This window comes from Mobula hypostoma, chromosome 2, assembly GCF_963921235.1.
Source record: "Mobula hypostoma chromosome 2, sMobHyp1.1, whole genome shotgun sequence".
NCBI classification, from domain to species: domain Eukaryota; kingdom Metazoa; phylum Chordata; class Chondrichthyes; order Myliobatiformes; family Myliobatidae; genus Mobula; species Mobula hypostoma.
Window position 1 is genome coordinate 219184161 of NC_086098.1, and position 14058 is coordinate 219198218.

Consider the following 14058-nt stretch of genomic DNA (forward strand, 5'->3'; position numbering starts at 1 on the left):
TGAATGGATGATAACAGAAAGGTTATCTTATGAGCTTGAGAAGAGAGGAATGCTGGCAAGTTATCAGAGTGGTTTTAGGAAGGGAAGGAGTTCCATGCACTCAGTGATAAGGTTAGAAACTGAAATAAGAATGGGCCAGGCAAATAAAGAGTCAGTAGTTGCAGTGTTTTTTGACATTGAAAAAGCCTATGATATGATGTGGAAGGAAGGATTGTTAATTAAACTGCACAAGATGGGGGTTGGTGGGAGAGTTTTTAATTGGATTAAAGATTTTTTGTTTGGTAGAAAAATTCAAGTTTGGATTGGATCAGAATTATGAAAACAGTACATAGTGGGAAATGGCACACCTCAAGGTAGTGTGATTAGCCTGTTACTTTTCATCATTATGATCAATGATATCTTCACAAAGGTACCGGTGGATATAGGTAGGTCACTGTTTGCGGATGATGGGGCCTTGTGGAAAAGAGGCAGGAACATGGAGCATATAGTCAGGAAACTACAAGGGGCAATTGATGAAGTGGTGGAGTGGGGTTATGATTGGGGATGTAGATTTTCAGTAGAAAAAACTCAAAAACTGTATGTTTCACCAGTAAAAGAATTGAGGTAGGGAAGCTGTTAAGGATGTATGGGGTTGAATTAGAAAGGGTTGGATCATTTAAATTTCTGAGAGTTATATTTGATTCACGATTAACATGGACAGAACATATCAGGAAAGTTGAGGAGAAATGTTTAAAAGTAATAAATGTGATGAGATGTTTGACTGGTAGGGAATGGGGAGCAAGTTGTTCAGCATTGAAAAGAATGTATGTGGCTTTAGTAAGATCTGTGTTGGACTATGGAAATATAGCATATGGATCAGCAGCTAGGTCTCTTATAAGGAAACTGGATGTGATTCAGGCTCAGGATTTGAAAGCATGCAGTGGGGCTTTTAAAACATCACCAGTATCAGCCCTACAGGTAGAAATGGGAGTAATGCCTTTGGAACTAAGAAGGATGCAATTGATGGCAAGCTACCGGGCTAATTTGTAGGGACACAATGATTCTCACCCCGCAAAAGGTGTATTGCAGGAGTGCTGGGAAAATGCGAGGTTTCAGACGGGTAACTTTAGTGGGGTAGGGAATGATATTGCTAAAGAATGTGCAGTGTTTGATCTAAGGTGAAGTCCTTCAGTAGTTTATCTGATTGTAGCTCCATGGAAGCTTGTATGGCCTAACATAGACTGGCATTTGTTAAAAGGAAAAGAAAATATAAAACTGAATTGGTAAGTGCATTTAACTGACATGTGATGGAAAAATATAGTGATTATACTCAGATTTATATGGGTGGTGCTAAGGAACCTAAAACAGGAGTGACAGTATTTGGGGTGGCTATACCTGCAAAAGAAATTGGGATCAGCTGAAGAATATCTAATAAATTACGGGTGTACACATTGGAGATGCTGGCAGTGTTGGTTGCATTGCCATGGGTGGAGAAAGCTAGACAAGTCAAAGTGTTGATATGCTCAGATTCTTCCTCAGTTCTAGCAAGTTTAAGGTCTTTTCACTCAAACAGTCGGCAAGATGTACTTTATGAAGTCCTTCAGTTAGTCACAAGAATTGCAAATCAGGGAGGTCAGGTAAAATTTTTATGGGTTCCAGCACATGTAGGGGTGAAGGGGAATGAGAGGGTGGATGAGTTGGCAAAGAGGGTGTTAAAGAAAGAAGATATAGAAATGCACATTAGTATCAGTAAAGCAGAGTTTAAGTGTGTAATCTGGGGGAAAAAATCAACCAAATGTGGCAAGAAAGATGGGACAGAGAGGGGAGAGGGAGGCATTTATATTAAATACAAAAAAGAGTTGCCGGTACTAGGGTAGGTAGTGGATACAGAAGAGAGGGGACTGTGTGGACTAGGTTAAGGCTGGGGCACTGTATGTTAAACAAACCATTGAAAATGATAGGGAAACACCAGACAGGATTGTGTGAGGAATGTCAGGAAGAGGAGTCAGTAGAACATATACAAATGTAGTTCTGAGTTGCTGGAGGTATGGGATACAGAGAGAGATGATGATAATCTAAGGGAATTAGGGGTGCAGGAATTCACATTAAAAGGGTTGCTGGGCATGGTTGAGAAAACACTGGTCAGGGTACTTTTAGCTTTCTTAAGGGGTACAGGGTTTTTTTTATAGGATATGATGAATAAGCAGGAATAGGGTACTAGGATGGCCAAAGATGAGAGGATAAGATGTAGGTTAGAGTATATATGTGTGCATGATTGGGTGAATGAATTTGGAATGTAAGTCTATTGCACACTCTGGAGCAGAAGGTGGCGGTAATGCACCATTAAACTGGGTGCCAACTGCCATAAAACAAGAAGAAGAAGAGAGACAGATTTTGGTACAAACATGCCAGGTGACGTCAGATCTTTCAGCGGAGGAAACCTTTTGCACCATAACCTCCCTACTTCTCCACTCAGTGCCCTCATTGATAAAGGGAAGTATGCCTTACACATTCTTCACCTCCCTATCAATCTGTGATATTTCTTTTACTGAAATGTGCATATGCACACCTAAGTCCCTCTGTTCCATAACATTACCCAGGGCCATAGCATTCACTGTATAATTCTACCTTGGCTGTTCACCCAAAATGCAAAGGGGATGTGCAGGGCAGGATTTTTCAGAGGGTGCTGGGTACCTGGATATACTGCCAGGGGTGGTAACAAAGCCAAATTACTAGCTTAATTCGATTAATTTTGGACCAAAGGGCCTTTTCCTGGGGTTCTCTGTTCTGACACCCGTACCCCGCAAGTTTCACAATCCTTAACTTCCCCACCATACCATCAGCATCACATACACACTTCATACTCCCTCAGACACCAATCCCTCACACCCATCCCCACTACACAGTTCATACTCCCTCAACACCAATCCCTCACACACTTCATACTCCACACAAAGACCAATCCCTCACAGCCATCCCCACCACACACTCTTTACTCCCTCAAACACCAATCCCTCACACCCATCCACACTACACACTTCATACTCCCTCAAACACCAATCCCTCACACCCCATCCCCACGACACACTTCATACTCCTTCAAACACCAATTCCTCACACCCATCCCCACCACACACTTCAGACTGTAGAAATTTGCTAGAGTCTTCGGTAACACACCAAATCTACTCAAAATCCTAATGAAATCTAGCCTCTGCTGTGCCTTCTTTGCAATTACATCAATGGGTTGGGTCCAGAAGAGATCTTCAGAAATGTTGACATCCACATACTTATCCAATTTTCTTTAAACTTTTAAAATCAAGCCTGCATCCACCATCGTGCTGGCAACTCCTTCCAACATTCTCACCCTGAGTGAAGAGGCTCCCCCTTCTTGTTCCTGTTATTATATATTTCACATTTTACCCTTTTCCCATGGCCTTTAATTCTTTAGTTTTATACATATCCAATCTCAGTCAACGAAAGCCTCTTTGCATTTGCCCCATCTATAAAACTCATATTTTTGTGTGCCTCTGTCAAATCTGCCCTCATTCTCCTTTACTCCAGGGAATAATGTCCTAACATATTTAACCTTTCTCTAAAATTCAAGTCCTCAGGTTCAAGCAACATCCCTGTATATTTTCTCTGTACTCTTTTAATCTTGATATCTTTCTTGTAGGTAGGTGGCTAGTACTTCACACAATACTTTAAATTAGGCCTCAGCAATGTCTTATACAACTTTAACAATAACATCTCAACTGTACACAATGAACACATGAAAGCAACACACACAAAATGCTGGAGAACCCAGCATGTCAGGCAGCATCTATGGAAATGAATAAACAGTCAATATTTCATGCCAAGACCCTTCTTCAGGACTGAAAATAAAGGGGGAGGGGATTAATAAGGTGGAGTAGGGGAAGGAGGTTAGCTAGAAGGTGATACGTGAGGCCAGGTGGGTGGGAAAGGTAAAGGGCTGGAGAAGAAGGAATCTGATAGAAGGGAGTGAACCATAGGAGAAAGCAAAGGAGGAGGGGATCCACCAGGAGGTGATAGGCAAGCAAGAAGAGGTAAGAGACCAGAGTGGGGAATAGAAGAAGAGAGGAGGGGGAGTAATTTTTTTTAAAACTGGAAGAAGAAATCGATATTCATGCCATCAGATTAGAGGCTGCCCAGCCGGAATATAAGGTTCCACTCTGATGTTGGTCTCATCTTGGCACTAGAGGAGGCCATGGATCAACATGTCAGAACAGGAATGGGAATAGGAATTAAAATGTTTGGCAACTAGGAATTTCCACTTTTAGTGCATGGAGTGGAGGCGTTTAACAAAGCTGTCCCTCAATTTACCACAGGTCTCGCCAATGTAGAGGAGACAGCATCAGGATTACCGGACACAATAGACAACCCCAGCAGATTCACAGGTGAAGTGTTGCCTCATCTGGAAGGATTGTTTGGGGTCCTGAATGGATGTGAGGGAGGAGGTGAATGGACAGGTGAGGCACTTCAGCAGTTTTCAGGGGTAAGTGCCGGGAGGGAGATTAGTGGGGAGTGACAAATGGACAAGGGAATCACGGAAGGAGTCATCCTTGTGGAATGTGGAGAGGGGGATGGAGGTAAGGATCTGTCTGGTAGTAGTATCCCTCTGGAGATGGCATAAGTTGTGGAGGATGGTGTGTTGCATGTGGAGACACATGGGATGGTAGGTAAGGACAAGAGAAACCCTAGCACCTTTAAGGCTGTGGAATGATCGGTTGAGCAAGGAGGTTCGGAAAATGGAGGAGATGTGGATGAGGTTAACATCTATGGTGGAGGAAGGGAAACCCCATTCTTTGAAGAAGGAGGGCATCTCTAATGTCCTGGAAAGCAAAGCCACATCCTGGAACAGATGCTGCAGAGACAAAGGAACTGAGAAAAGGGAATGGCATTTTTACACAAGTCAGGGTGTAAAGAGGTACAGTCAAAATAACTGTGGGAATCGATATGTTTATAAAAGATGTCATTTTGTCTCCAGAGATGGAAAGAGACAGATCTAGAATGGGGATGGAGGTGTCAGAAATGAATGAAATGAATTAAAGTGCAGGGTGGAAGTTAGATGAAAATGATGAAATTCTATGAGCACTGTACTCAATGTTTTTGCTTCTGAAGGCCAATGTGCTAAAAAGTCTCTTTCTGACCCTGTTTACCTGTGGCGCCACTTTCAAGGAGCTAATGATCAGTATTCCCAGACTCTTCTGTTCTACTGTAATGTTGTACGCAATCCTTGCCATTTGAATGAAGGGAAAGAATGTTAATCAAATTTCAGCTGTCTTTCAAATTACAATTAATTATTTACTCTTTCACTCACAAAATGCAGTGGGAGACAGGACAACTTCACTTGGAGCCTGTAGTTAAAAACAAGGCATAGATGTGAATGACATGATTGCACATTGCTGCAACATTTGTGATCAAAAAAATCACTCACCACTTCCAGGGCTTTGAAGGAGTTGTTGTTCTGGATTTCAGGCATCTGCAGGATCGCTTGTGTTTCTGATTCACTGCTTTCCTGGGAAGACACTTCAAGATAATCCTGTCCTGAAAAGGTTAAAATCTTCTCTTCAACAGGAATTCAGTGAGACCCTCTCTCACTGCTCCCGCTCTGTGATCTCTGCTCCTGTCTGACTCTTTCACCATGTCGCCACCAAGACTCACTACTATGTATCCTTATTGGGAACTTGTCTTCTCCACCATCTTGTTCCATAGGGGTTCTCGCTCCATTTTCAGGTCCCCCTGTTTGGACCCACCAAGTACCTGCATTTGATTCACATCTTCTCCCTCCGTATTCTACATGCTACCCTCTCCACCACGCAGAGACATTTACGGGCCCTGTCTCAGTCTCTGCCGCAGCTCCAGGCCTCACTCTCCAGAGCCTGCCATGGATTTCTTCGACATTTCATCCTCCGCGAAATCCACACCTTCAACTACCAGTTCTTCTTCTTTCTCACATCCAGGAAGGATCAGGAGATCGCCCCTCTCCAGACCGTGGCATTTGCCGCCTTCTGCTCAGACATCAACCAGATCAGACAGCTCCATAACATGGATCCCACCATCTCCAACACCAGTTCTGATGGACCTGGCCACCTCTAGGTCACGGACCCTGCCATCCCCCACTTGGACCTTGATTTGATCAGCCTCCTTCAGACCACAGATCCTACTGTATCCAACTCCGGTTCCAACAGCTCTGGACTTCTCCAGTCCGTGGACACCGCCGTCGCCAATTCTGGTTCCAACAACTCGAGATGCCTTCAGACCGTGCATTATGTGGCTTCCAGCTCTGGGTCCATCCCTGCCCTCAACCACCCCACACCTCCAGGCCAAGACCTTTCTTTCTGTCGCTGGGCCCCTGGGCTCCCCTTCCCCAACAACAACTCCCAAATTCTGATCTCTCAGGCTACCCATTCACCACTTAGGTCCTCAGATTCCTCCCACCCGACCTTCCCTAGACATCCCACTCCTTCCCTCTCCTCTGAAGCCACAAAATGTCATCCTCCCTCTCTGCTCCCATCTCTAATCCCTGATGTTTTCTTCACCATTCCCTCAGATCTTCCCCTCACTGAGGTGAAGCATTCTGCCTCAGCAAAGGCCTTAATTTTGTCCCTCATGGCCTGCGCCTTAGTGAGGTCCTCATCTGCCATGATGTCAAGCTCCTCTTCTGTCACCTCCATTTTCAAGTTCGCTTCTTTGACAAGAATTTCCCACTCCACATTGATCTCCATCTTCAATCCTCCTCCTGTTCTTCATGGACACACTGCGCTGGATATTTTCATCTCTAATTGCCGACAAGATATCAACTGGCTTGACTTTAGCACTCCTCTCTCCTCTTTGGAATGAGAGATCCTTCATCACTGCTTTTCACATGTCCGCACAGGTGCAATAAAAAATTTACTTGCAGCATTAGCAAGAAAAAGCAAATATGAAACCTGAATTATTCCCAGCTTTTAGCAGAAAACAAGATTAGAATAAAAGTAAACAGTATCCATTGTTGTGAACCGATCGAGGTAGTCATTGTGTTGGTAAACTCCAGTGATTAGACTTGTGCCGATAGGGTCAAGAACCAAATGGTTGAAGGGAAAAAGCTGTCCTTGAACATGGTGGTTTGAGGTTTCAGGCTTCTGTACTTCCTGATTTTGGATTTTGACTTCTTAAGGGTGGGTGGCATCCGTTAGTCTCGCAAGACCATGGATCTGCGCCTGGAAGGTCTTGCTTCAGACTGTGTTAGAGCAGCGTCTGTTGTGGCTGTCTAGGCCCACATGGGAGTGACAGTCTCCGCTGCATCAACTGCACTTGAAGGCACTGTCCTCCGATGTTATCTTGGTGCTGTTTTTCCAATGAGTGTGCTTTTCTTCAGCAGTAAGCCTCAGCTCCTCTTCTCCTCTTTTAGACCTCTGCATAGTTCCAGCCTCCAGTGAGAGCAATCGCTTGCGATGTCCTCCCACCTCTCGACGTTCATTTTCAGTGACTTCATGTCTCTCTTGCAAACGTCTTTGAAACAAAGATGGGGCTGCCCTTGTGCTCTCTTGCCGGAGGCCAGTTCCCCGTACAGCAGGTCTTTTGGGATCCTCCCATCTGACATGTGGTGTACATGGCCCAGCCAGCGGAGACGGCGTTGTTGGAGCAGGGTGAAGGGGCTGGGTATCTGGGCGCGGGCCAGGACCTCATTGTTGGTGACTCGGTCAGTCCACGTGATGTCCAGGATGTGTCTCAGGCTATGAAGGTGGAAGGCGTTGAGACGCCGCTCTTGTCTGTAGTAGGGGCTCCAGGTCTCGCTGCCGTAAAGCAGTGTGCTGAGGACACAGGCCCTGTAGACTGAAACTTTGGTGTGCGTCGTCAACTTTCTGTTCTCCCAGACTCTCTTTGTCAGCCTGGCAAACATTGAGGCTGCTCATCCGATGCGTCTGTTGATCTTGGGGTCTAGGGAGAGGCTGTCCGTGATGGTGGAGCCAAGGTATGTAAACTCGTGAACTATCTCCAGCTCATAGTTGTTGATGGTAATGGCAGGGGGGCTCAATGCCCTGGCCCAACACGTTGGTTTTCTTCAGGCTAATGGTCAAGCTGGTCCTGGCAGGCTCTTGAGAAGCTGTCCATGAGGCGTTGCAGTTGCTCTTCAGAGTGTATTGCCAGTGCCGCATCGTCTGCAAACAACATGTCCCTGATGAGTACTTCACGAACCTTGGTTTTTGCCCTCAGCCGGGACAGACTGTACAGGCTCCCGTCTGATCTGGTGTGGAGGTAGACATCATCAGTTGATGTTCCAAAGGCGTGCTTCAGCATGACTGTGAAGAAGTTGCCAAACAGGGTGGGGGCAAGCACACAGCCCTGCTTCACACCGCTGCGGATGTTGAAGGCCTCCAAAGAAGAGCTGTCGAACTGAACGTCACCCTTCATGTCTGTGTGGAATGACTATCTTGAGGAGCCTTGGGGGACAACCAATCCTGGCGAGGATTTTGAACAGGCTGTCTCTGCTCTCAAGTTCGAAGGCCTTCGTGAGGTCAAGGAAAGCGACGTAGAGTGGTTGTAGCCCGAACTGCGGACTGTAAACACTGCACCAAGCACAACTAGAAGACAAAGAAAGAAGCCAGCACGCAGACTAGGATGCTGGAATATACAGACTATGACAACTGGTATATCAGGTGACCTTCGGGAGATCAGTGACACACTCAAGACAGCAGTGATTAATAATGAACTGTTGAGACATCGCAACGCTCCAAGAGACACGTCTTGCAGAATCGGGAACCCTACGTGAAAGAGACTATACCTTCTTCTGGCAGGGGAAGGGCTCAGACGAGACTAGAGAGCATGGTGTCGGCTTTGCCGTGAAGAACTTCTCAAGGAAAGGCCTCGTATATCAGCTACCATGATGCTGTCCAGAAGTTTCTTCAGAAATCAAACAATGAGACAACATTTTATGACTACTGACATTTTATTAGATGGTCATCATCGTACAGGTGAGACAAGGTCAGTTTGAAAGGCAGAAAGGTAACAAGGGAACTGTAGCTGTGACTATCATTAGCTGCAGCTGTAACTGGCTGTAAAAAGATTTTTACTGTAACTACACAAAAAATTCCGGAGCAACTCAGCATTTCAGGCTTTTTCCATAGAAATGACAAATAGTCCATGTTTTGGGCCGAAATCCTTCTTCAGGACCAGAATTTCTTGTGTTTGTAACTAACTGACTGTAATAAAGGACTATGAAATAAAGGACTGTAATAAAGCACTCCACAGGTGGAGTTTTTAACATTACATCTTCGGGTTTAATTAATCTGGGTTGCATATGCCTTTTCCATCTCTCATTTTAATTTGCAGCCCACGTCCTGGCTACTGTTTGGAGGCCTGTATATACCCTTGCAGTTTTTGAACTCTACTCTACCCACATGATTCTACATAATCTAATCCCATTTCACCTTTTTTTCACTAAAGAGCCAACCCACACCCCTCTGCCTGTCAGCCTTTTCTTTGGATTCAATGTATATCCTTGGATGTTAAGCTCCCAACTTTGGATTACTTTCAGCCATGACTTAGTGATGCTTACAACATCTCTAACTGCACTACAAGTTTATCTTATTCCACATACTGTATGCTTTCAAATTTAACACCTTCAGTTCTGTATTTGTCACCCTTTTCAGTTTTGTTTCCATGTTACACTGCAACTCATCCCACTGACTACAACTTTGCTCTATCATCTGCCTGTCCTTCCTGACCATCTCACTACTTGCTACATCTGATTGCAAATCAACTGCTGCATCCTCATCCCTATCACTCCAGTACCCACCCCCCTGCCAAATTAGTTGAAACCCTCTCCAACAGCTCTAGTGAACCTGTCCATATATTCTCCCCCATAGGTTCAGGTGTAACCCATTCCTTTTGTACAGGTCATACCTTCCTCAGAAGAGACCCCAATGATTCAGAAATCTGAAGCCCTGCTCCGTGCACCAATTCCTCAGCCACACCTTCATCTGCCAAATCATCCTATTCTTACCCTCACTGGAACATGGCCAGGCAGCAATCCTGAGATTACTACTCTGGAGGTCCTGTTTTTCAGTTTTTTATCTATCTCTCTGAATTCTCTCTTCATGATCTCCCTTTTCCTACCTAAGTTATTGGTATCATTATGTGCCAAGACTTCTGGTTGCTCACCCTCCCCCTTTAGAATGCCGTAGACCCAATCCAAGTCGTCCCTGACCCTGGCAGCAGGGAGGCACCTGGGAGGAAACTACCATCATGGTGTTTCTTCCACATGCACAGAATCCCGTGCTGTTTACTAAACCCCAATCTTGGTGTCATCCACAATTTTGCTGGTTCAGTTTACCACGTTATCATCCAGATTATAGATATTGATAACAAGCAACAACGGATACAGCATTGATCTTTGCAGCATACTACTAGTCACAGGCCTCCGGTCAGAGTGGCAACCATCTACTACAGCTCTTCGGCTTCTCCCACAAAGGCAATATTGAAGCTAGTTTACTACCTCATCCTGAATTTCAAGCAGCTGAACCTTATTGACCAAACTCACAAGTGGAACCTTGGCAAAGGCCTTGCTAAAGTCCATGCAGGCAAGATCCACTGTCTTTTCTTAATTTTCCTAGTAATCTCCTCAAAAAACTCTGTAAGATTGGTTAGCTACAACCTCCCACACTCAAAGCTGTGTTGACAATCCCTATTAAGGCCTTGTCTATCCAAATACTCAGTCCCTTAGAAGAATTTCGAATCGTTTACCCACTATTAAGGTCAGGCTCACTGGCCTATAATTTCCTAGCTTATTCTTAGAGCCTCTCTTGTAAAATGGAAAAACACTAGCTATCCTCTAGGCCTTGGGCACCCACCCATGGCTAAGGAGGTTTTAAGTATCACTGCTAGGGCCCATGCAATTTCTGCACTAGCCTTCCACAGAGTCTGAGGGGACACCTTGTCAGGCTCTGGGAATTTAGCCACCCTAATTTGCCTCAAGACAGCAAACACCAATGCACAGCAATCCCCATTAGTGATGTAGCCCTTTTGGTGGCTGTACAGCAGTGAACTTCTTGCTGGGACAGCCTCCACCCACCTTGAGATCATGGCCACAATTACCATTATGTCTGAGTAACCTTGGCACTTTGGCAATATAATGTAATTCCCTTCTACTGTAGAAGCAGGAATGGTCCTGGTGGGTAGAAGCTATTAACTGTGGTAGCTTTTCCACTGCTCCCAGGACTGATGTTTGGCATGTCCAACAGAATGACATTACCAATAGCTTGTTCTGTAGCAATTCTGTGGACCGTGTTTAAGGTCAAAGCTCAATGATATGATATGCTTCTTGCTATCTTTATCCTTATACAGGATACAGATAAGTATACTTTCTTTATACAGTACTGATCCAGGTTGATAGAAGACACTGGTCTCTGCCAATACAGCAGACATATCCCTACTTCAGTATAACTTTACACTATAATCCCAATGAAGCCATACAGCTTTGTCTTCAGTGGGAAGACCCCAAGCATTCCGTAGAGTATGACCAATATACCAAATAGTTTGTTTCTTCAATTCCATCTCTGCTTGAGCCTTTGAAGTCTATGGTACCCACCTAGGATTGCAGTAGTGGCCTTTAGCTCAATGTGCATCTGGGACTTGTGTCTTTCATGCTCGTGTACAACTCTTCCATTTTACTCCACAGGCTTGTTTCTATTTGTAAAGTGCTTATACTAAACACATTGCTCAAATCCATCTTCAGCTCTTAAATTGACCTTTCTGTTACATAATTGTTCTGGTTGTGTTCTGTGATTGTTTCTGACTGTGACTATTCACTTCACTTTTGACTATTACAAGAAACATTGCATCTGACCTAGCATTTTCTGATAAGTAAATAATGTTTAAAAATCTCCAAATTCCTATCTTCTCTAGTGCCATCTAAAATTACAAAAGGTTAATTACCAGCTCTCCTCATCGATCTTTATCTGCCAGAATTTATTCTGTGTATCTAGTGTAATGAAACAATTTATTTCTCTCAACTTCACACAGTAACGATTCTTCTGGACCTCCATAAAATCTCTGGGCTTGGGCAGGTGTTCAGCTTGCTGTGAGATTTCTCAACACAGAAACATCGGGGAGAAAGATGCTGGCCTGTTTACTGGGTCTACTATCTCTGCTTTCATCAGTTTTTCTGATTTGATTTTGGATTTATCCTTAGGAACCATTGGGATCTATCCTACCCAAGGGTGCTACTGGCTGTTATGAGTCATCTACATGGTATTTAAAGAGTTTGAGGAGAATTGGTATGTCACCGAAAGCACTTGCAACTTTCTGCAGCGAGCATTCGAACTGGTTGCATCATCGCCTGGTCTGGAGGGGCCACTGAACATGATTGGATAAACTGCATAAACCTATTAACTCAGCCAGCTCCACCATGGGCACTAGCCTCCCCGGTGTCCAGGTCACCTTCAGAAGGCGATGCCTCAAAAAATAGCATCCATCATTAAGGACTCCCATAACCCTAGACATGCTCTCTTCTCATTGCTGCCATCAAGGAGAAGGTACAGGATCCTGAAGACATGCATTCAATGTCTCAGGAACAGCTTCTTCCTCTCAGACAACAGATTTCTGAATGGACAGTGAACCCAGAAACACTTCCTCAGTGCTTTTTCGCTCTCTTTTTACTCTACTTCTTTAATCTATTTTTATATCTACCTGTAGATTATAAATTGTATTTTAATTTATATTCTATTATAATTTATATTTTTATTATGTATTGCTATGTATTGCTGCTGCAAAACAACAAATTTCACAACATATGCCAGTGATATTAAAACTGATTCTGATTCTGATGCTGATTGTCTTTTCGATTAGAGATTACAGGATATTCATCTCAGGGTTGCATGGCTGAAGAGATTACTTGCCTCGAAGTGATTCTATGTCTTTATCATTTCCTTCTCTTCCACTCCCAATGAAGGACATGACACCATGCAGGCTTAAAATGATGAAACCCACCTCTTAGTACGTTGGATTCGCTACCTTCACAAAATACCTCCGAACAGCTTAAGTGTAGTGCTGTATATCAGCTACACGTAACTCAGTGCTTTTAACTGCACTACATTGATGTTTTGGGAGGGACACACAAGAAGATCTAAGGTCAAAACAATAAGGTACCCACACCAACATCTTGGTATGGTTCATCAAGCTTGCACCTTCTCCAGAAGTGACCTTGTTCAATTGAATCTAAAACTGTATCTGAGCCTGGATACCTCATCTCATTCCCTCGATTTACTTTCAATACAAACTTCATAATGTAATGTTCATAGGAATGGTTTTATATTATACATTGCAAGTACTTTCTCTGCATACTTTCACATTTCTTTTCTGATATTTCATGTTGATCTTCCCAGTTCTTCCAATACCAGAGGCATCTGCTCTGCATTTTCCCTTACCTTTTCTTCCCGCATCATTCCATTTGATTCATTCTACTGGACATCTGATACTTCCTGCCAGGTGTTAGATAGTTCTTGTTGCAAGCAGAGAATCTTCATCAGGACTGGGCCTGAAGGGTAGAATGTTTATGACTCCACCTTCCGCCTGTGGACATGTAAGACACAGTTTCTTTCTGTGCGCCTTTAATTTCTCCCTTTTCCGACTTAAACTTTGAAATTTTAACTTTATTCTGTTGGATTTTGTAGAGTGACTGTTATAATTATGTCTAACACAAGAAGCACTAAAAGAAATCCTAAAGCAGCCAATGGTAAACCTAAAAAAGCTGTCGAGACTTCAGAGGAGCCACCCTGGATAAATAGATTAGAATCTCAAATCATCTATATCTTTACTGGATTAACTGAACTAAAAGAAAGATTTCTCCCTTTGGAGGAAGAAATTGACTCTTTGAGCTTTGATCTTAAAGAGGTGAGTGGAAATGTAGCTGATACTTCTTCCCGTCTGGAAAAGGCTCAACAACGGATCGTGGATTTGGAGGCTTGCTCTCGTTGGAAAGGTATTCGAATTGTTGGATTAAAAGGGAAATCGGAGTCCGCCGACGTACTGGACTACCTTGCGAAGATGTTTCAATCTTTATTTTCGGAGGCTTGCATG

The 14058-nt window shown here is 43.9% G+C and overlaps 1 protein-coding gene across 2 annotated transcripts in view; it reads left to right on the top strand.

Annotated features, from left to right (window-relative positions):
* Positions 1–14058, top strand: part of LOC134342860 (protein-glutamine gamma-glutamyltransferase 2-like) — a 113798-nt gene that overhangs the window by 9745 nt on the left and 89995 nt on the right. Inside the window, exon 1 of one of the 2 annotated variants that reach the window (XM_063041504.1) lies at positions 4344–4466. The exons of the other annotated variant lie outside the window; for it this stretch is intronic. The gene's annotated coding sequence lies outside the window, so the exon portion shown is untranslated. Of the gene's footprint in view, positions 1–4343; positions 4467–14058 lie in introns of those variants that run through there. 2 annotated transcript variants of the gene reach the window in all.